Source organism: Cuculus canorus, chromosome 1 (assembly GCF_017976375.1).
Source record: "Cuculus canorus isolate bCucCan1 chromosome 1, bCucCan1.pri, whole genome shotgun sequence".
NCBI classification, from domain to species: Eukaryota; Metazoa; Chordata; class Aves; order Cuculiformes; family Cuculidae; genus Cuculus; species Cuculus canorus.
Genome location: NC_071401.1, coordinates 197,854,177 through 197,877,036, shown reverse-complemented (window position 1 = coordinate 197,877,036; position 22,860 = coordinate 197,854,177). Strand labels below are relative to the sequence as shown.

Here is a 22,860-nt window from a genome sequence, read left to right as displayed (position 1 = left end):
ACTCTGTTGGGAAAGGGGTCATAGAATAGAAATCCACCAAGATAAAGCAGTAAGGGAAACTATGCTTTCTTTGGCAGATAATTTCAGTTACTGGATCAGTCAGAAACAGCATCTATGGAAGACAGATGAGTGGACCAGGAGTAAATCCAACCTATGGCCAATATGTTGGATTATTTTCAAAGAAAAACACTATTATTGGAACACTGACAATATTACAAAAATGTGCATTGGTTTCACAAAATTCTTAACTGCATTAAACATAACTCAAAAAAAACCCAACCTTGTAGGTCTGAGACTGGAAATAAACAAAAGCAAGCTTTGACTTTTTTTTCCAATACAAATTGCTTTTCATTATGACACTTTTTAAGAAGAGAAGGCTTGAAAACAGAATGTTTTACTTCTTGTCAAATGTAATGCTTTGTTTAAGCCAGAGTGTTTTTTAAAAAAAAAATCTTTTGATTCACCAAGAAGCTAAAATAAATCTTGGCTTGAACTCAAAAGGTGCTTTGTTTTTCTCATTTTCAGAACTTCCAAGAAAGAAAAGAGTCTCTTGTTCACACAGCTGTAGCAAGGCAGAGGGAGAGAAGTGGGTAGCTGATGAAACGTGCTGAAGCCATTCTCAAGAGATGATGCAGCTGATGAACTTCAAGGTCTATTGTGCTATAGCTGTTTCCTTTGTCCTCCTTTATAAAACAAAGGATTGTCCTAGTTTCACTTCTTTTTGCTCCCCCTGCACACAACCCAGCTGATCCCAAACACGGGGAAGTTATAACAGAGCTGTATAAACCAAGCAGTCTTGGGCCAACCCTGACAGAAGCCCTAAGATGTATGTACATACAGCTTTATGTAGATGCTCATGCTTGTAGGAAGATAATTTACAGGCTGAAATAAAATTAAGGAATACCAAATCATCATTAAAAAAAATCATTACAGATCAGGTCCAAAATAAAAGACTTAATCCAGATGCAAAGATTTAATTTTTTATTTTCCTTTCCATGACTTTAACTTGCTTTCTATTATTGGCGTCAGTTCTCTCAGTAAAATTCAAATCACACTTGGGATGAGACATCTAGAAACAAAAGTTTTAACATTCAGTCATTCTACTGCAGGCTTCTCCCCTGACCTCTGGGGAGCTGAAACGCTCCCTTCAGCTTCCAGCCTTTAAGGTAGACATGGTATTGTACTTTTTTCCCATTCTTTTTCTGCCTTGCCTACTTGGGTTTGGAAGTTGCTTGCAGCAGCCACTATTACAGAAAGTTTCGCACCATCAGCTCCAGTGAGTTCCTCAACTGCCTCTAAGAAATGCAACAATAAATGCCTTGATCAGACCAAAACCAGGGCTTAAGCTCCTCATAAATGTTTAAATAAAAGTAAACCTCTAAATCCTTGACAGTTCACCCACAGCAGATAGGATGTGTAGAAATGGTTAAAATAATTTTCTAAATTCAGGTTATAAAAAGATATTCAATGAAACTGTGTCAAAATCAGATAGAAATAGGGGAGTATCTTAAACGTCAGAAAGTGTTTAAATGCTAATGAATGTCTGATTCACATATAAATGAACAAGATAATTTAGGAAATCAAAATGACCTCCCTCCTCCATGCCTTATTGATTATGTGCCCGTAACACCTCAGTGAATAGGATACCACTCAGTTCTTTGATCAAGTTTTTTGCTCATTATGGATATTCTGAGATATATTCCAACTGTCGACTTGTGTGTTTCAAATACGCACGGTCCATGATGGCTAAAGGGCAGGTTTGTCATCTATTCAGGTAATGAACGGAGCTGTAACTGCAATTATATTAGATTCTGGAAAAAAATCAGCATTACTATCTAAGTGGTATGACACATACTTCTTTTATTGAAAGCTTTCAACACCTCTTTAAATTATTTAATGAAGAGAGAAAAGAATATCTGACAAATGTTAGCAACAGCGCAAAGGTAGAAATATATCATCCTTGATTTAAAGTAGCTGTAAAATATTATTCACATCAATACTTGTTTTAGGAACTTTCATGTTTATGAGTTTCCTTGTTATCATACCTGAGCAAAGGGTCTTCTCCTACCAACTTCCTGTCTGGGAGAACAGGGAAAACAGGGGAACTCTCCTGTAGGTTTTATGGGAGATTTATCCAGAAAATTGTTCCAAAAGCATTATTGTAGACAACTCCACAAATACTAGTATTTCCAGCCTCCAAGCCCCTAGGTATTTATGAAAGTTGCTTTCCTTTGGATCTTGCAAAAGTTTTGAATATATGTATTTTTCAATGATAAAGTCATTCTCTCAAGGCCAATTTAGTGCGTGTCTGTCTTTCCAGTCCACGCTTATTTAGCCCTCTGGCTATACCACATGTCAGTTGCTTTAGAGGGACAAAACACAGGTCTGTAAAACCCTCCAACTCTGCAGAAGTTTTCTTCTATTGATGAAGATGGAAGACCTGAAGTCCAGCTCCATGTTGGAGCACTACCATCTTGCACACTGTCACGCTTTTGTTTCTGTGTTGTAAAACATGCAGCACACACATATAGCATTGTCTCAGATGCCATCGAGAAATGCTCTTCTGGCCTCCGTAGTTGCATTCTATCATCTTACTGAAAACGCAACTTTTCCTACTCATGCAAGCAGATGAACTAAAAATGATAAAGTCAGAAAAGTTGAACATTTGGATAACCACTTACATAGGTGTAGTCATATTATACTTAGAAGTTTAGAGTCATGACTATAGTCAGCTATAATGATAACGTAAGTGCACAAACCACAGGATCACAGGCCATGGCTGAAAGAATGGGGAACTTAAAAAAAAAAAAATGATGCTGGTTATCGTCACATTATAGGGGCACTGAAGCTTCAGGTCCATATAAAATTTATCCTACAGATTCAATGAATAAACAATTTGCAAAAAATCACAGCTTCAGACAGGTCAGATATAGATAGATACTTGCATTGAACTTACAAACATTTTCAGTCCTGATATGCAAATTTAAATTACTAATTTTTAAAATATTTTTCTGATAAATTAAAAGCTTGTGAAAAATTAAACTATTTGAAATAAAGTTCTCTTTCCAAGCTTAATTTTATACTTTGAAATAAAACTAAAGCTGAAGTTTTTAATACTTCATTGTTGGTATTTGAAATTTTTCATCTGCAATCCCATGCTGGTTTTGGTTGAGATAGAGTTAATTTTCTTCACAGTAGATAGTATGGGGTAATGTTTTGAATTTGTGCTGGAAACAGCCTTGAAAATATAGAGATGTTTTCTTTATTGGTGAGCAGTGCTTAAACAGATTCAAGGCCTCTTCTGCTTCTCGCACCACCTCACCAGCAAGTAGGCTAGGAGTGCACAGGAAGCTGGGGAGGAACATGGCTGGGACAACTGATCCCAACCGAGTCAAGAGATATGTGTTCAAGGGATACTGTATTCAGTTCTGGACCCCTCACCACAAGAAGGATGTTGAGGCTCTGGAGCGTGTCCAGAGAAGAGCAACGAAGCTGGTGAGGGGGCTGGAGAACAAGTCTTACGAGGAGCGGCTGAGAGAGCTGGGGTTGTTTAGCCTGGAGAAGAGGAGGCTGAGGGGGGACCTTGTTGCTCTCTACAACTACCTGAAAGGAGGTTGTGGAGAGGAGGGAGCTGGCCTCTTCTCCCAAGTGACTGAGGACAGGACAAGGGGGAATGGCCTCAAGTTCCACCAGGGGAGGTTCATACTGGATATCAGGAAAAAAATTTTTCACAGAAAGTGTCATCAGGCACTGGCAGAGGCTGCCCAGGGAGGTGGTTGAGTCACCATCCCTGGAGGCATTTAAAAGATAGGTAGATGAGGTGCTCGGGGTTATGTTTTAGTGGCAGATAGGAATGGTTGGACTCAATGATGGAGGTTTTTTCCAACCTGATGGTTCTATGATTCTATATTCTACACCATATGACGTCTGGCTCAGCATATAAACCAGGGGAAGAAGAAAAAAGGGGGAAGATGTCTGGAGTATGTTGTTTGTCTTCCCAAGTAACCATTACATGTGGTAGTGCCCTGCTTTCCTGGAGGTGGCTGAACATCTTCCTGCTGATAGGAAAGCAATGAATTAATTCCCTGGTTTGCTTCCATTTCATGCATGACTTTAACTCTACCTATTCAACTATTTTTACCTCAACCCACAAGTTTTCTTACTTCTATCCTTGTTATTATCTCCCCCATCTGACTGGGGAGTAGTAAGAGAGTTGCTGTATGGTGCTTAGTTGTTGGCTCGGATTAAACTCTGACAAGACTTTTTTGTAAAGAGAATATTTTTATTTCAGTTGGGTGAAATATTTACCAATATTTTTGACTGTAGATTGTGAATCAAAAATAAATTACCTAAACCACTTCCTTATTAAATATGGGATTTGACTGGTAGACTCTTTGTTCTCTAAACTTCCTCTGTAAATGAAATTCAGGCAGATGTTTCATTTGCTCAGTCGAACCTTGCAGCTTTGATTCCTTTCTCTTCTGAGGGTAGAGTTTTCAACATCAAGATATTATTATATATATTCTAATGCATCCAACAGTCCGGCACACAAAAGACAGCTTGTTTATGCTAGGTCAGTGAAGGTGAGAATCATCAAGGATACTGCAGTTCTGATAACTGCTGCAGAGCAATTCAAAATTCCCACGTAACACCATAAGGAGACAAACCTATCAATACAAATCAAATTCTTCAGAAATATGTGACCAGCCAAAACAACATGCCCTCACTCTTTCCACAGCCAAGTCAGGAAAGAAGTGGTTTTCTACTGTTTTCATCTCTGATACGTTGTTGTGCTAAAGCATAGGATTTATGGGATTATAAAAACAAACATTGACCAAAAGCTTTGCTATGTCCCCCCAAAGTGAACTAATAAATTAAGAGCATTCTTTTCTCTAGAGCCAAAAATCTTCATTTTTTGGCACTCCACCCTAAAAATGAAGTGAAAGCAGAATACAAATATTGCCTAGAAGATCATAAGTTATGAATTTCCATCCTAGAGAAAAAACACCTTGGCCATTGTATCAGACAGCTGGCTTACCATTCCTAAAATATTAGCATAATGTAGTACATCATATACAAGAACTATAACAGCAAGTATCAGTGAGAAGTGAAGTTACTTTTCGGCGTTAGGTACACACAGATCTGCCTGGATGCTTTCTTCTTGTCATAGGTTCTGCAATCCATCTATTTGAATATCCCCTGAAATTATACAACAGTTACAGTTAGCAATCAGAACTACAAAAGCAAAGTTTTAGAAATGGAGAATATTTGACAGGGTTAGGGTTTTTTCACCTTCCTTATTTCTTCTGCAGTTCTATGCTATTTTAAAGATTAATCCTTTAAAACAAAAACTTCTTTTTTTCCTCCTTTTGCAAAATGATTACATTGAATTTTTAAAAATTACAAAGACATCACCTTTTTATTTCTGAAAACCAAAAACCTGAATCTCAGCAATAATTAATCATTGAAACGCATATGCCACAAAAATCTAAAGCGAGTGAACATATGGTTGTAGGATAAATCAACACAGAAATAGTATAAATAACAACACCAAGTCATTAGGTAAATAAGGAGGAAGGGAAGATAACATTGCATGAAATAATTGGTGACAGGATAGCATTTGTGAAGAGAGTTTATATTTAAAGATGTTTCTATGGGGTAACTGAGGGTAACATATGATGCCAGTGATGTGGATATAACTTGGCTGCATTTTTTCTAATTAAGTAAAATGACCTTCTAAGTAACTGTGAGAGATCATAAAAGTTAAATGCTGCTCCTTAGGTTCAAACTAGAGCTGTCGCTTTACTCATGGAGTTTAGGACTATCCAAGTCATGGAGAAGGTTAATGTGTTGTCCTCCCCATCCCTCTTATATCATCCTTTCCCTCTGCATCCAAGCAAAAGGGCCACAGGACTGCAGAGAAAGAGGCAGCTTGTTAAAACACTGCTGTAGTCACTCAGGACACCTAAGACCATAAAGTCATAATAGCATGCAGCAGACTGGTATTATAATTGACAGAGCTGCCCTTACACAAGTGCATTGCTTCAGGATTCTGGATACATGGAATTTGGCGAATTCAGGAGCTGGGCAATGCATTGCTCAAGTATAGGATGACGTTACAGTGAAAGGATCCTGAAGCATTAGAATACATCAAGCAATTTTGATAGCAATTTTAATTTGGCACATGGTCAACTACGACTGCCAGCTCTGAGAGGGAGTAAAGGAAAGGACCGATATCAGTAGAAAGGGTGTTTCTTAGAACTGCTTCCTTGGAGATAAAAACTGATGGAAGCATCTCCAGGGAAAAATAACATTCTCTAGTGAAATCTAACAGATATAGCTTGCACCATGTGACAAAGTGATTGGCGACAGTGCACAAAGGGTATTTCTATGCAGAAAATTACTGAGAAGCAGTATGAGCAGGAGACATGTTACAAGATCAACATGACAAAGTGAGTAATTACGTTTTCATGAAACACAAGACAGAATTTTTCTTCACCCTGTCATCAGCAATCAGGGCTAAGGGTGATGCATATGACCTTACACAGGCTGATCACAACAGGCCATGCTGGGTCAAGACCTATTGAGTTACTTCCTCAGTGCAGGTGATGGAGTTCATTCCAAATGTAGCTACTCTGAGGCATTAAACAAATAAAATATAGTATGCATTAAAATGACATTATTAATGTTATGAAGGTCACAGAGTCAAGCATTCAAAAAGCTACCTCTGCAGCCTTAATTCAGTCCCCATCGTGTGTTTTTTCCATCCTCCTATGACCCTCCCTCGTCCTTTTACGCCTTATGGTAAATTTTGTTCACATCATTACAACAGTGAGATGAGCGCTTGTAGACGGTGCTATGTATAGATTATGGAATTTCTCATATAGATACTATGTCCACCATTTATTTTATCATCATGGTTTAATACATGGTCATAGAGTATATTTACTGGAAAACATGAACTTCTTAGACTTAATCCCTGTCTCTTCGACTCAGATTGATGCAATATAACTTTAGATGTCTTGATGAGGCACTCACATTAGGAGTATATGCTATTTCTGGTAAAGGAGAAATTGACTCTTGCTACATGGAGATCTAAGTAGTGACTTGCCATTTGCCTCTGAAGTCAGGGAATCCCTTCTTTAAAGAGATAAACAAACAGGAAAAAATATGCCTAAACGCCAATTAAAATGATCTGAAATCCACTGAGAAGTTAAGTCTCTTTAACAGAAAGACCCAACTAAAATGAGCACGGTATCTTCTCCTCCCTGTCAGACTTTAGTTTTGCCACGACTAGCACCAATATAAAAGTTGACAGATATTCGCTGCTATCAGGAAACTCAACTAAAAGACAATAAACAACCTAGAAATAACCCTAGTGATAACTTAATTGCATTCTTTGGGAAGGGCATCATTGTCAGATCAGGTTTTCTCAAATTGTAGTGCTAACAAATTCCTATTGCTAAGCCTCTCCTAGCATAATCAACGTCTAAACCGGAAACCTGTTAGCAAAAACTAGAGGCACTGATGAAAGTAGCAATAAAATTTCACTAAATCAGAACTGTTTCAACATTTTACTAGGTTCCTGACTGGGTGTTGCATTTCTCTGGGCATTATGTCTGGGGTTTTATACCAGTTGCATTTCTCTGACATTCTTAGGCCAAATGTGTTATATGTAAAATTTTCCCAAGGTCGAACTGTGGCCATCTGTACACTGCTGAACTCTTACATCAGGCCACATTTTGTGTGTGGGAATAAGTCTAGTCCCTCTGGTAACTGAAACAACCTTTAATTATGTTTAGCCCCCGAATCTCCATAAATGTTGGCTGAGAATAATCTACAGGCAGGAATATTTCATTACAATAATTATGTAACAAAACACAACCCAAAGCCACAGCAAACCCCAAAAGCCAAGAGAGGGGACATGTTAATGGTTATATATCAAAGTTTCTTTGTCAACAGATTTTACTGAGTATCTAATTAAACCAACTTTTCTTCTATTTTTTTTCCAGTATGTAATCATCAGGCTGGCAGAGTATAGCTTATAAACCTCAGGACCTTATCCTCTATTTAGAGGAGATTTTGACTTCCTCCACCGTAACCAAATGCTCTAGGAGTTAGGCACCTAACTTTAAGAAGTTCAGCAATGCCAAATGTAAGGTCCTGTACCAGATCAAGGAAGTCCTCAATAGCAATACAGGCTGGGGGATGAAAAGATTTAGAGCAGCCCTGCTGAGAAGGACCTCGGAGGTACTGATGGATGCAAAAATATGAATGGACAATGGGCGCTTGGAGCCCAGAAGTCCAACCATATCCTGGGCTGCATCAAAAGAAGCATAGCCAGCAGGTCAAGGGAGGTGATTCTGCCCCACTACTATGCTCTGGTTAGACTCCACCTGGAGTATTGCATCCTGCTCTGGATATCTCAGCACAGGAAAAACATGGACGTGTTGGAGCCGGTTCAGAGAAGGATCATTTCACAGAAATGATTCTCACATTCTCACAGGCTGAGAGAATTGGAGTTGCACAGCCTGGAGAAGAGAAGGCTTCAGGGAGACTTCTTGCAGCCTTCCAAAACATACAGGGAGCTTGTAAGAAAGACAGAGAAAGGCTTTTCACCAGGACCTGTAGTGAGGATTTAAACTGAAAGAGGGCCGATTTAGATTGGACATAGGGAAGAAAGTCAATACTATGAGGGTGGTGAAGCACTGGAACATGTTGCCCAAAGAACTTGTGGATGTCTCATCCCTGGAAGAGTTCAAGGTCAGGTTGGATGGGGCTTTGAGCAGCCTCATCTAGTGAAAGACGTCCCGGCCCATGGCAGAGCGGTTGGACTAGATGACCTATAAATTCCCCTTCCAATCCAAAGTATTATTAAAAACAAATAAATTGTTCAACATATACAAATGTTACCTCCGTAAATACAGCTCTCTGTGGTGTTCTTAATGAGTTTTCCCTTAAAGCTATCAACCTTTGTGTATTCTACCATACTTAGAAACATCTGTTATTTATTCCAGGTTTTATCAGTACTCATTATTCATGGACTAGCATCTATCAGCTTTACTTGGTGACCATTAGGGTGGACGTTGTACAAACACAAACGAATGTAAAACATCCTGGTTTACAAAAAAGAAAAAAGTATTATATCTAAATGGAAGGAACAGATAACAGTTTAAAAACATTTTTAATGAAACAAATAGCATTTTATAACTTTTTTTTTCAATGGCCCTGTGAAATAATATGATAGAATATTTGCTATCATAGCATTGCATTGTCCTATGTTTGCTAGGCATCATGATAAAGCTTCAAATAAAATAAAAAAATAAAATTTCAACTATAATAGCATTTTTTCTTTTGCAAATTTTACATATAAGAGCATATAAAATAAGCTCTGAAACTGATGAATGTTGCATGAAATTTCCACAAAATAAAATGTCTTTTGCTTGTGGGAAAATACACACCCATGATTATTTCTTTCCAAATTTTACCTTGTATTATTCTTTTTCCCTTGGGCAAGTGAGTCAAGCAGTCAAAAACAGAAAAAAAACCCCAAAATAATCCCAATGTAGAAGCAAATAAGAGAAATAAAGTAGAAAAAAGATAAAACATTGAGGAAAAGCAAATTATTAGCCACCCACCTGCCTTTGTGGCTCTGCAGCTGTGTAAATTACAGATTATATTTCAGTCCTTCCTGGTCTACTTTCTTCCTTTGGCTTTGAGTTTGGAAAGAGACACACTTCTTTCTTCTAATTTTGTCCTTGGTTCCTGCAAAATGAGCAAATGACTAATAAAGCCATGTGCTCATGATGCAACATGCAAGGCAGGAGCAGCAGTGAGCTGATGAATAGTGCAGCACTGGGAGTTGTCTTCCATCCACACAGAGATGGGCTCACCTACCATCTCCAGCCACACCACAAGCTACAGCCAGGCCAATGCACAAATACCATCCATTTTTTTATAGATACTGACCCTTGAAGACTTTCTGTCATAAAAAATTATACAGCCTGAACAATAACATACTTCTTATTGGAGTAAAAACCTGTAGTAATGGGTTTTTAACAGTATGAAAATAGTTCAAAATTCTTGCGTATTTTATTTGGGGTTTGTTTGTTTGTTGGTTTTCTTTTTTCTTTCCCTCCTTTTTAATTGTTCCGCTTAAATAAAAATATTGTTGTTAATTTGGTAGTTATGTAAGTCTTCTGTTAAATCATCTGAATTATATTTCAGCTCTTGTAAAAATAGAGCACAGAGTGGAGTATTGAAATCAAATGTTGCACATGTTCTAAAATTTACTGCTCCCTTTCTTTCCAGCAAAAAATCCAGAATGCTGAACAAATTCAATCCAATTGTGATAATTGCTTCAGTATTTCATTTGCATTTCTCAGCAGTGTTAGAATTTGAGAAGTAAAATTGAACCACTGTTTAGCTGGCTCTAACTCACCACTTTATTTATGTGAAACATTTTGAAGGACTGGAACTCCATTCTTACCTGGAACAAAACCAAACCTGAAAATTCTTTCTGAAGACAAATGTCCAAGTCCTCATTGCTCTCCTGAGAGGAGACTTTGCTGTGACTGTGGCTGAGTTATTAATAGTTCATAACTCATGGAGTCCTGAGAGTAAGTGTGCAATCCTTCTCTGATCATCCGATCCCACCAAAGCAAAGATTGTCCTTATCTGGTCTTTATAAATTCACATATTATTTTTAAAACAAGATAGCAATTGTGTCTGATATTACTGAATTTAACATTCTGACTTGCAATTGAAAGAATGTCAGTTTATAACTGAATCTTAGCAACCTTTGCTTACATAGCCCAAGCGATGACTTAGCATGTGAGTGCACCACGCAACTAGCTTGCCAAAAAATAGTATCACAGGCAATTTCTGTATTTGAAAGTCAAATTGTTTAAATTATTTACTAGAAGAAAACAGGATAGAAGGGCTAACCAACTAATGTTAGAGAACACTTTGTCCTATTGAGTCAGTAAAAGAAAAAAGAAGTAAGCATCCATATTTCCTCAGCTTTATTGAACTCCTGAAAAATGTATCTGTTTGAGAAGGTGATGAACAAAAGCTTTATCTATCTATTTTTAATAAAGAATCAGAAAATATTCAGAAAAAATGAGGGTTTGGTAGCCCTATGTTTGATCTAAGAGGGCAGAGGACTTCTGGGTTCTGTTGGCTTCACATGGCCTGGAATATTTAAATACAAAGAACTCAGAATTTTTAGTGGGCGATTAAATTGAATGGTGAACCACTGATATAATTGTATAAGGATAATAGAGAAAAAAATTATTCTTGTAGCAATCCAAGAACTAATATTAATATGCATTCTGTCTGCCTACTCCAGTCCTGTGCTTGTAAATTTTTTTAGTCTGTTATATATTGATGACAGAGAATCCCTCAACAGAGTTGCTTTTTACAGCATTGAGAAAGAAATTGTATTTCATCTGCTTTGGTGCAAGGCTTTGCTAAAAAAAGGGGAAAAAAAAGAAAATTAATGAGATCAAGAATCCAAACAATATAATACAGAAGAAGGAGAAAGGCATGTGAAGAAGCAGAAGAAAACACCAGGAGGGTGAAGTAGCACAATGGAAAAGAACATAAACACAAAAAATGGAGGGTAGTCGGTTAACAGCAAATGTGAGCTCTCTGATAGAAGAGAAATTATATTTAATTTCTACTGTCTGGAGGTGCCTAGCAAAGTAATCTATTAGAGAAGAATGGTTTTATTCATGTTAAAGGACTCACTGTGGAAATGAAAATGAAGTGAGAAACTGGTTTGGGCAAAGGGGCAATAGCAGTACTGTTTCTGTTTCATGAGCTGGAAACACAGCTTCTCTTTTTGCCCCTCACTGTTCAGATGGTCTTGATCTCTGTCTTCAAAACTATCAATCTATTTAAGACTAATTTGTGCCCATTTGTCCTTGTGCCAGCACTACTCATTAGCTAACATGTCTTCTGCCTTTTCTGTTTCCTCTTACTTTTTCAGAGGGTGATCATACTCCTTATCTGCCCCTCGCTCATAAGAGCAAAGTACATTTAGTCCTAGGAACCTTTCTTAGCCCTTACTCCAGTTTGAATTTACTTGTTTAATATGGTTGACCAAAAGTGTTTTCCACAGTTAGGATGGAGTCCCACTGGCTATATCTGCATAGGAATGGAAGCAACAAGGTTCAAATTCCCAGTTTTCTTACATTCAGCCCAAATGCAAGTGCTTTATAAAACAATATAGATGAACAGAAACAGATTAATTAATTATTTTTCATTACTTCTCATCTACATAACACTAACGGATCACAGTCATCCTTTGATTAACTAAAATTTCCAGCAAATATTTTTTTCATATTAGTCCCTAAAGTCATAATTTTATTCTTGCTCTATTTCATCCTGTATGATGTTTAATCCTCCCCTATATTGGTAATACCTTTGTGCATCATTAAATTTTAACAGAACAATCACATATCTTAGGCCAAGATTTCTAATGAAAATATTAGATGGAATAACTCTCTAGTATTTAAGATACTTCTCTAATCAACATTTCACTTCTTTTCTTTTAAGTCTGTTCTTCACTCAATTTAAAATTCTTGTACTAATCCCTGACTTCTCTATTTAGCTAATAATTTTCCTTGTGGAATTGTATCAGATGCTTTGTAAAAGTACAAATAGATTAGATACATTTCACTTCCCTTGTCCAGAAAATCAAAGGAAAATGTCAGCCTAATCCAGTCTTTGGTAAACCCATGTTGTATTTTATCACATTTTTTTCTATGTCTTTATCTTCAAAATCTCTTCTGAAGCAATTTATAAAACTGAAGTCAGAAACATGGACAAAAGTGTGTGTGGGGGTTGTTTGTTTTAAAGGCTACGTCATAGCTATGTCATCTTTTTCCTTAAATCTTGTGTAATGCCTCTGCTCCTTTCTTAAAGAAATTAGTGAAACTCCTGGTTCTTTTTTTTATTTCAGATTGATTTTTGGCCATTTTTTTATTTTATTTTAAAACTTTTTGACCTCAGGAACACAGCCTTTTCTGAGCTTTTTTATAACTCCTAGCATCCTCCTTTCATACAGCAGAATCTGCCAGAAATTCATTCTATTATCTGTGGTTGGCAGGAAGTTCCAAGTCACAGGGTGATTTGGTCTCGATTATTTGCATCTTCATTCTCTTAGCTAAATACAAACAGAAGAGAACTTTATTGCTTGTGAATGTGGACTATTGAGCACTTAGTGTACATAAGGCTGCAACTGACTTTCTAGATCTGCTTTTGTCCCTACATTGTAATTTCCACAGAATGTTTAGTAAATTTAAAGGCTTCATTCCTGACACTCAGAACATTCTATGCATGGTATAGTTCAAGGATATCTAAATACCACTTCAATATCTGGAATGACATTGAAGGGCAACAATTTCTTTTCTTAAACATGTACGAAATAGTCTTACTAGAAGCATCAGGGAAAGTTCCAACCTCCTATCTCCTCCTAGCAAATCCTTCAGCTCATTTTCATTTCTCCTGCCCAAATCTCATCAGAAATTCACTTTATTTTTATCAGCTTTATCTCCCAAACTTCACCTCTCTTGAATTATCCCACTCTTCTTCCCACATTAAAACTGCACTGCTACTTTCTGTTTATTTCTCCTTATTTAAAAATTCATATGCTCATTCACCTGCTAAGAAGCCACTTTACTTCCACACCAAAATTTCATGTTGCCTGTATGACTGAAAACCCTGAGGCTGGGCCCGTATCTTCACACCACAGAGTAAAGTACGCTTGGCTTTATTATATATTGGTAAAATTAAATGGATAAAACAACAGATAAAAAAGAAAAGAAAGTATATGTAATAAGAACAACATCAGTCAAGTCTTGACATCAGTCAAGAAAAATCAGTCAAGTGCCACGATGAGGAATAAAATACATGAGTTTGGTAAAATGTAATAGACTTGACCTCTCTCCTACACACAGGCAGTTACACTTGCAGCAAAAGGCATTCATAAAACAGTGTTTCCATAGACAGTGACTTTGCAACAAATCCTGAGATGAAGCTGAACAGAGAATTGTACCAGCACAGGATCCCTTTGAAACGACAACATATCCCATCAGTAAAAACAGGGCCATGGTGCTCCCTCAAAAGTTCAATAAAGCAAAATGTTTATACCCAGTTTTCAGACAGTAGATTAAATGTAAGAAATAATAAACCAGCATTTGTGTTTTAAATATAGTAAATATTTTGCTATCAACAATTTACTGCTGCTGGTTGCTTCCTCAGTTTTCTGGCCAGTATGTGCCAATTTTCACACTGCAAAGTTAGTGCCTTATTCAACTTCTAGTACTCTTCTCAGTACTAATATCACCTCCTAGCTGTTTTTGATACGTGAGCTGAAATGATCTATAACTAAGGGGTATCAATCTGTAAAGGTGCTGTACTGGAGGGAGCCTTTAACAGAATAAAATTACAATGACATTAACACGCAAACACTCTGTAACTCCTTTAACACTATGGAGTTGTTATTAAAAAAGTGTTTCTAAAAATTTTTCTTGTTAAATATCTTTCACCAAATGAAATAATATTAGAAAACTAGATGAAACATGAAATGGATAGATGATATTACAGTAACACAGACTAGAACAATAATGGGCTTGAATTTTTCACAGTTTCCATTACAGCCTTGGTATTTAGGGGTCACAGTTGAGCCACTGTAGATTGTATTGGAATGAAACTATAATTCAAAAATTTCTGGGTTACCACGAGTTTTGCAAAGCAATTTTTGAATTACTAGGGGAAGAAAATTGAAATTTTCCCCTCCCCCCCCGGCTGTATATATTCTTCTTCCATTCCTTTTGGTTGCTTTGGAAAAAATAGATTTTTTTTTTAAATACAGAATGTTCTTTGTGAAGACTTCTACATTTCTCAGTATTTTGTTTGAAACATTGGAGATTTTTCCAGTTTGAGAAAAAAATAGCTACAAGCAGATGCACTAGCTATTTCAAAATACTCCCTCCCGCTACACCAACAGAAAACTGTACCGTTGATTGCCACTGTTTAATATTGCCCCACACATTTAGAAAGCCATGATTTCTAGAGTGAAATATCCAGGACAGTTCACTGAAATGAGGCTTGGCAACCAGATTGCTATCCTGACTGTAATCATCCTTTGAGTTATAGAGCTTGTAAATCACATATCAAAACACGGGAACACATCAATTAATGTTCTGGTGGAAACAAATCAAGGACAAGCCTACAGTGTGACATTCTGCCAGTTTTATTTTGAAAAGACGTGGGGGAAAAGCTGAAATGTTTGGTCACAGCCTTTATTTACCCAATCTGTCTTATATACTATTGCATAATGCTATCACAATATTAATATGCAAATTACCACTCAAATAAAAGCCATGCTTTCCTCATTGAATTTCAGCAGAGCTTCTGTTACAAAGAAAAACGCTTAACACTTATATTCCTTTTTCATCCTCAAAACTCTTTTAGCACGTTTTAATTAATCTTCTCCCTTTCATTTTTTTTTTGACCCTGTATTAGATTTTCTGCCTCCTTTACCCATGTACTCTCATCTCAAGGTTATGTCCTCCTTTCAATGTTTCCCCGAGACTTTATGTCTTTTCAAAACCGATCTCCTTCTCATGATTTTATGCCTAGAAAGCAGATCTCAGGAGACTGGCCAGAAGAAAAGACTAAACAAGGGCAGAAGGTGTTTCCAAGGTCAAAAAGAAACAAATCAATTCTATTTCAGGGTATAAAGAACAGCGGTACCATCTACTGCGATTGCTGCTTTTTCTTCGTAGATATATCAGTCTGGTCTCAGGCAATCACAGGGGAGGTGGCAAGGTGATTTCCTTGTAGGACATTATGCAAGATGTGGTTCAGCCACTCTTAAGGGTAGTGCTCATGGGCATCCAGTCCAAGGTGCCAGATGAGAAAATAGCAGTAGCGTCTCATAGAGATGAGCTTTCTCTCCTCAAAGAGGATTTCTGTTGCAGTGTTGCGTGGGAGGCGGAACCTGCTTAGGTCCTACAGGAATTTCCCGGCTCACTGGGAAAACACTGATCTGTGTTATAAAAGGAAAACTCTCAGTCCAGATTTATCCTCTTAAACATTGGGCCCCTTTTTTTTACAGGTCCTATTTTTGTATGTTTAATTATTTTCTTATGTCCCAGATTACTACGATGTACCATGTGCTTTAGGTACATGTTTTGACAACCATTTAAAATACCGGACTATGAATACATACAGGCAGCTGAGGTACCATCTACCCTTCTGGGTACCACTGGGTACACAAACTGGGTACCACTTCTGACCTACTTGAACTCTAAACCCAGAATTTCAGCAGCGCACAGGACAAATGCTTATTGGCTTCAAATGGTTATATTCCACTCCCAGAACACAGATAGGCATGTGTGGGGCTTGACAATGGGCGTCGCTCTGTAATAGAAACAGAAAGTTCTTGTGGTACTACTGGAGTCAGTCATCTGCATTTCAAAGGGGTGAAAGACTTTCTGTACTCAGGGGAGGGAGGACTGGACATTTAAAGGCAGATTTTCTGTCACAGCTATTGATGGAAATACAGCTTAGACTGTTATAATTTTCATATGACATTCTAAGAGTTATCATATGAGAAATGATCCCCACATCTTCTTACAGGGAAAGAGTGTCAGTAGTTTCCTAAAGTGAAAGGGATTTATTTTTTAAGATAATATGGATATTGCCAATAACCTTATTTTTTCTGTTTCCATTTTTAGGTTTAATTCTTTTCAAGCATCAGTGTTTCAAAATGTAAACAAATAACTGAGAAGGCCTTTGAAAAGGAAATATTTGTTATTTCAGTATATCATTTTGGAATATCAAAATAATTCTTACCTTTTTTCTCATAATAGTTCCAAGCTGCAAATAATTTGTAATTTATTATATCAGTCATCACCTTTTTTCATTTTATTTTCAAATACGAGAGTAAATATTAAATGATTCATATCTACCTAGACGATTTCAGAATACTTCTTAACCAGCAGCAAATGTTGTCTGAAGACAGAATTTAGAGATGACTCAAAGATAATAACAGGTACTTCATGTGTTAGCTGATAACACTTCGCTCTTGTAAATGTGCTGAGTAATGGATAAAAAAAGTTGCATTTAAATTTGCGGAGACACAGTCACATAGTTAATTTTAAATTCACATAAGATATCAAATCTATTATAAGTTTTATTTTTTTCAAGTAACAGAGACCTGTGGTTTTAAACCCTGCAGTTCTAAACCAGTGCTGCTGAAAGCATATATATGTCTAGTAAATCTGTGATGCTGGAAACAGACATAGTTCCACATTTACATGTATTGCATGCACTCTGACTTCACTGGGCTTTCTAGATTGTACCAAAAAGTGCAAACTTGGCTTGAATTTAAAGAGATCAAATGAGAGCAGATTATTAACTTAAATAACTGTTTAGTTAAGTTCCTTGCTGTCTTCTGAAAACATCCACGTCATCTGTGTCATTACTTCTGTTTATATTGCATTGCCTAGGGTTTGGGGATGATGATGATGATGATGATGATGATTATTATTATTATTATTAATGTTGTTGTTGTTGTTGTCATTTTACTTTTGGTTAGGTTGCCTTTGTAGTTCTTTAAAAAGCAAAACAAAACCAAACAACTGCTCAGCTTACTTCTCGTCACACCTTCTTCAAATTCTTATAGTTACTATGGAAACAGCTATTAAACTGGGAGTGGCAGTAATTAATAACATCTGCAAGTGCAGTCTAAAGTCTACAGCTTAATTAATCCCAACATTTGGAGTGGATTGTACAGAGCTGCCTTTTTTGCTTTGCAGGGAACCGCAGACTGTGTAGAAGGGACTACAACGAGGGGCCTTAACACTGCCGTACTGGTTTGTGAAATAGTTTGGACAATAGAGGGGGTATTAACCTGTACGAATAAATGACATCATTATTACATAGTTAATGGGGTATAATTCTGGAAAGAATTAGACCCTGTGGGAAATAAGGCGGTATGCGGGAATAAAAGCTAGGTACGGGAATGGGGCTGAATGTGGGAAAAAAAGGGTTTGGGTGCTTTCCTGTCTCCCCCCCCTTGCCATGAGCTGAGTACAAGGCCTTCAACCAAAAGGAAAGCATCAAGGGCACATCAGCATCTGAAGTGGGGGATGAGGTGTCTGGGAACAGGGAGAGCAAACTACTGCTACCAGCAAGGCCCGACCAACGACAAGAGCCTAATCATTTCCTAAGAAAATGGATTGCAGCTGCTGCTCTTACTACTCAGCCTACAGATGACCTAGTCTCATTATTGTAATATCATTATAATACTAAAACACACCTCCACAGCTAAGGCTACCAGCTTGCTCCCTGCCTCTGAGGCAAACCGTTCCCATGGCCACACCTGCTGGGCTTGCACAGTTGAGTTTGGCACACGAAGCAAGAGCTCCTTCTCCACCAATCAGCAATTAATAAAGTGAACACATTCACTCAAGCTTCATTCTAGACTCTGCCCCTAGGTTCAGGCTACTACAAATAGTTTAAATAAAGGAAAAGTTTTGGGGCGGGTGGGCACGAAGAAAATAAAATTGTCACCAAAAATGTAGGGATCAGCCAAGAGGCTGAATCCTATCTCTTCCCTTCCCTCCTCCCCTCACTGGATTCCATTGGGTAAGCACTTTACATCGTAACACCAAGCTAATTAACATCAAGCTAATTATTAGTAACTCTTTCTGGACTTTTAACCCTATCTGTGTGTTAGCTTTACTTGCGTCTGATTGTTATTGCTATGCGCGTATCATTGCTTATCGTACGTCTGTATGCGTTTGGGTGTTGGGTCATAAACAGGGTTGTTCAATGTATTTTTCCAGATGGTACCTTCTCTGCAGCTACTGCTGAACCTTCTTAAGTCATGACCTGTTATTCCTAATAAAATTGACTTGTTTGTACAAGTCTCTGCAGTCTCTCATAACTGTTTAGAGGGATGTAAAGGGGAGCCTGATTCGGAACAGAGCAAGCCAGATATTATTATTATTTCTCCTTGCTTTATTGCTCTTATTAATTATTGCATATGTAGCAAGCAAGATGATATTAAATTAATTATCTTTGTGTGATTGTTATATTAATTATTCTGACAGGCTGGGCATCTTACACTTACGACATTTTCAGGTTGTAACTGAGAACTCTGTGTAGCGGGCTGGGTGATATATATTTTCGGTCTTGTGATACCGTTAGGCAGAGAGTTAAACAGATTAGTGAGCTCTGCTCTGAAGTCTTTTGTGTATTTTCAAATTTACCTGCTCGTGATGTTCATCATGTTGTCCCTCAACATGTGACAGACCCTACAGAAATTATGGGCATATGTAAAAAACTTACTTTATACTTTCAGACAACACACAACCATTTGCTAAAATTACAGCACAAGCTTGGAACGGAACTTTTAAACCCACTCTTCACTTTAATTAGAGACTCAGGTTGATCTAATGCGCAACTTACCTAGAGCTGCTTTGATCTTTTGACTTTTCACTTTAAAACTGAATAGAAATTTTTTAACAACTGCCAATTAAAGATTTTTAATAAATCATGAAAGAGATGAGAGAACCTATCTGCCCCTTAGGCTCTATCAGAGAAGAACTATTATAAATATTTATTTATTATTTTATTATTTCTTAAGGGTACTTGGCATAAGATCTAATGCTTCTTGCATTATAAACTACGGGTATAAAAAAGATTCAAATTTATCTTAAACCATTTTTGCAATTGCTGTAAAATGTGTAGCAGACACTGTATTATCAGGCTGATGTATATTGAATTATATGGGAGAGAGTTCTGCCTTTAACCTGGGTACAAGTAGTGGACCTTGTGCTCCTATACCAGAAGATATGTGGCCTCCATTATGTGAGCTATTCTAATAATCTCTCCTTAGGGGTAAAGTACACTGGATGGGGGTCTGATCGCAGAAAATTGGGTTCTGATCCAGTACAGTCTTGGCAAAGTTATGTCAGTTTATAGTGTCATTCCCTGACACACTCAAAGACTTGCTGAATATGCATCTTTTTTTACAGTTAGGATTCCTGATTTGCCATATTTTGAAACTAAAATAAGCGAACATGCGCACATCAGTATGTGTAGACCAAACCTCTTTCTGTGTTCTGCTTCATCCTTCTCTTCTTCCGTGGTCTTTCCCACTTACCTGCATTTCATTTTCAGCACTGTTATCCTTCTCCTTATTGTCTCACTTTCTTATACCAATTTTTTCCTCATCATTTTCCTGTTTTCTTCTTTCACTTTACTTTTCCCCACCTCACTCTTTCCTTTCCTTTGTAAAATTTTTACTTTCCTTTTATAGTACATAAATTTACTCGTTTGCCTCCATTTCCACATGCATACCCTTCATTCTTTATTTGTACTTTCTGGTTCTTAACTCTTACTTTTCCTCTTTTATCTTTCATTCTGACTTTTTTTTTTTCAGCTCTTCTCTGCCTCTTGTTCCTTCTGAGTTATTTTGGTATTCACTGCTTGTAAGGCAGATGAAACAGGAGACTGGTATAATCCCAGCCACCTGTTTTAGGACAGGATGCATCATTCTGTTGAGTTGCTAGTCTATGCCTATTGACTACAAACGGAGCTGAGATCGTGAGGTTTCCTTGCTGTTGTAACTTATTGGTTAAAAGAAAAGAAAGCTTTTTCTCATTGTAGGTAGTTCATGTGTATCTCAACAAGTGCAGAATGGGAACAGTAATAACTATGTTCCCAAAAGAAGGGAATCAGATGCAACTTTCCTACTAAGCTCTAGCCCACCCTGTTGAACTTCCAAAACCAACACGAAAATATGAAAGCATCCATTCTTTTGCAGGAAGTTTGCTAATCAGTGATCTGGATGAGGGGATTGAGCACTCTCTTAGTAAATTTGCAGGCGACACCAAGCTGGGTGGAAATGTTGATCTACTTGAGGGCAGAAAGGCTCTGCCCAGAGGAAAAGGACCTGAGGGTGCCGGTTGACAGGCTGCTTAACATGAGCCAGCAGTGTGCCCAGGTGGCCAATATCATACCAGCCTGCAGGAGAAACTGTGGCCAGTAGGAGCAGGGAAGCGATCATGCCCCTGTATCCGGCACTGGTGAGGCCACACTTTGAATACTGAGATCAGATTTGGGCCTCTCAATACAAGAAAGACATTGAGCTGCTGGAGGACGTCCAGAGGAGGGCAAAAAAGGGTCTGGAGCACAAGTTTTACGAGGAGCAGCTGAGGGAGTTGAGGTTCATTAGCCCGGAGAAGAGGAGTCTTAGGGGCAACCTTATTGCTCTCGACAACTACTGAAAAGGAGGTTTTAGTGAGGTGGATGCTGGTCTCTCCAACCAAGTAACAAGTGATAAGTAACGGCCTGACGTTGTGCCAGGGGAGGCTTAGATTGGATATTAGGAAAAATTTCTTTACTGAAAGAGTGGTGAAGAATTGGAACAGGCTGCCCAGGGAAGCGGTGGAGCCACCGTCCCTGGAGGTGTTCAAAACACATGCAGACGTGGCACATAGTGCTATAGTGCCTTGCACAGATGTACCAGGATCAATGACAATTCAATAAATTGCATTGTGCATCCTCCTTAAATGGGTGAAGTTTTATGTGCCCGGTACTTTGTTTTAAGACAATTTTCTTTGGTATTCACAGAGAGACTATTTATTATGCTTGTCTCCAAGTTTCCATATTAAACAATCCTAAAATTATTGATCAGGGTCAAAAAAAAACAGCTAAAAAAACCCTTTCAGTGTGAAAATGCATCCATCCCTGGTCTTATCACTAGAAATAGGATTAATGTTTTCCTCATTATGTGACAAAATATGACAATAATAAGAAAAAGAAAACACCCGAATTTAATCATATAGGGAAATTTTTGCTACTAGATTCAGCACAATTACTCAAATGTGAAAAAAAGCAAGTCTGAGAACAAAACACTGTTGACTACCTTGCTGCTGGGTGTAGCTCTCAGAGGTTTTACAGTATAAAATGATATCAAATTCAAATATGTAAAACAATTCAGCTCACTTGCAATGGGCTGGATATTGCATTTCCATCTGGTGCAGACTTCAATAAGAGGGCTTTTTGCCCCTGAAGTTAGAAATTGAGATCAGGCTGCCTGTATTCTCTAGTCAGTCCCCCGCAAGAAAACAGAATGAGAATTATTCAGTAAGATTACTCCCTCTTTCCCTGCACAACACACAGAGATAAAGAAGATACTACGCACCAGAAACAAAATTATATTTTGGTATCGCCGTGGCATTGATTAAGACCTTGTCATACTTTTTACAGTATCTCAGCAAGCATATTTTGGCTGAACTGAATGACATCTGGGATTCTATACAGCAAAGTACTTGTCATCCCAGACACAGGAGTGAAGTGTACTCAGCACAAGGCAGATTAGGGTTGGCAAGAATAACAGACACTACTGTTTTATTGAATATAACAACAAAAAAAAGACACTTAAGACACTGGGTCACTGCATGTTATCTATTCACACAAATGCTCCAATCATTGTATACATTAAGTCTTAAACTGCTACTATTTTCCAGAAGTTTTATGACAATGCTGATTACTGAAGAATGAATTTATATAAAAGCATAAAACCAGATTAATAAAATTTTGAATCTTGTTCTAAATTTAATATCCGTGTTTTTAAGAAAAAAGGTTTAGAGACAGAAGGCCCAGCTGTTTGTCTCTTCTGCTGGATTTGCAACAGTGTGAAATGTTTAAGAAAATGTAAATAATATATCTAGAAACTGAAATTAAAAAGAAAGGCTTGATCATGAATTGTCACTGATATACTGAACTGAGAAGAAATCTTTGATGCAAAATAAACCGAGTATTTTTGCA

General features: G+C 37.5%; 1 long non-coding RNA gene across 1 annotated transcript; it reads right to left on the bottom strand.

Annotated features, from left to right (window-relative positions):
- Positions 1-3,831: 3,831 nt before the first annotated feature.
- LOC128851002 (uncharacterized) lies at positions 3,832-22,109 on the bottom strand. The gene is made up of 3 exons (XR_008448281.1): positions 22,036-22,109; positions 9,639-9,765; positions 3,832-5,199 (listed from the first exon to the last, which is right to left on the bottom strand). It is a non-coding gene; the product is annotated as an uncharacterized LOC128851002 (long non-coding RNA).
- Between the last annotated feature and the right edge of the window lie 751 nt (positions 22,110-22,860).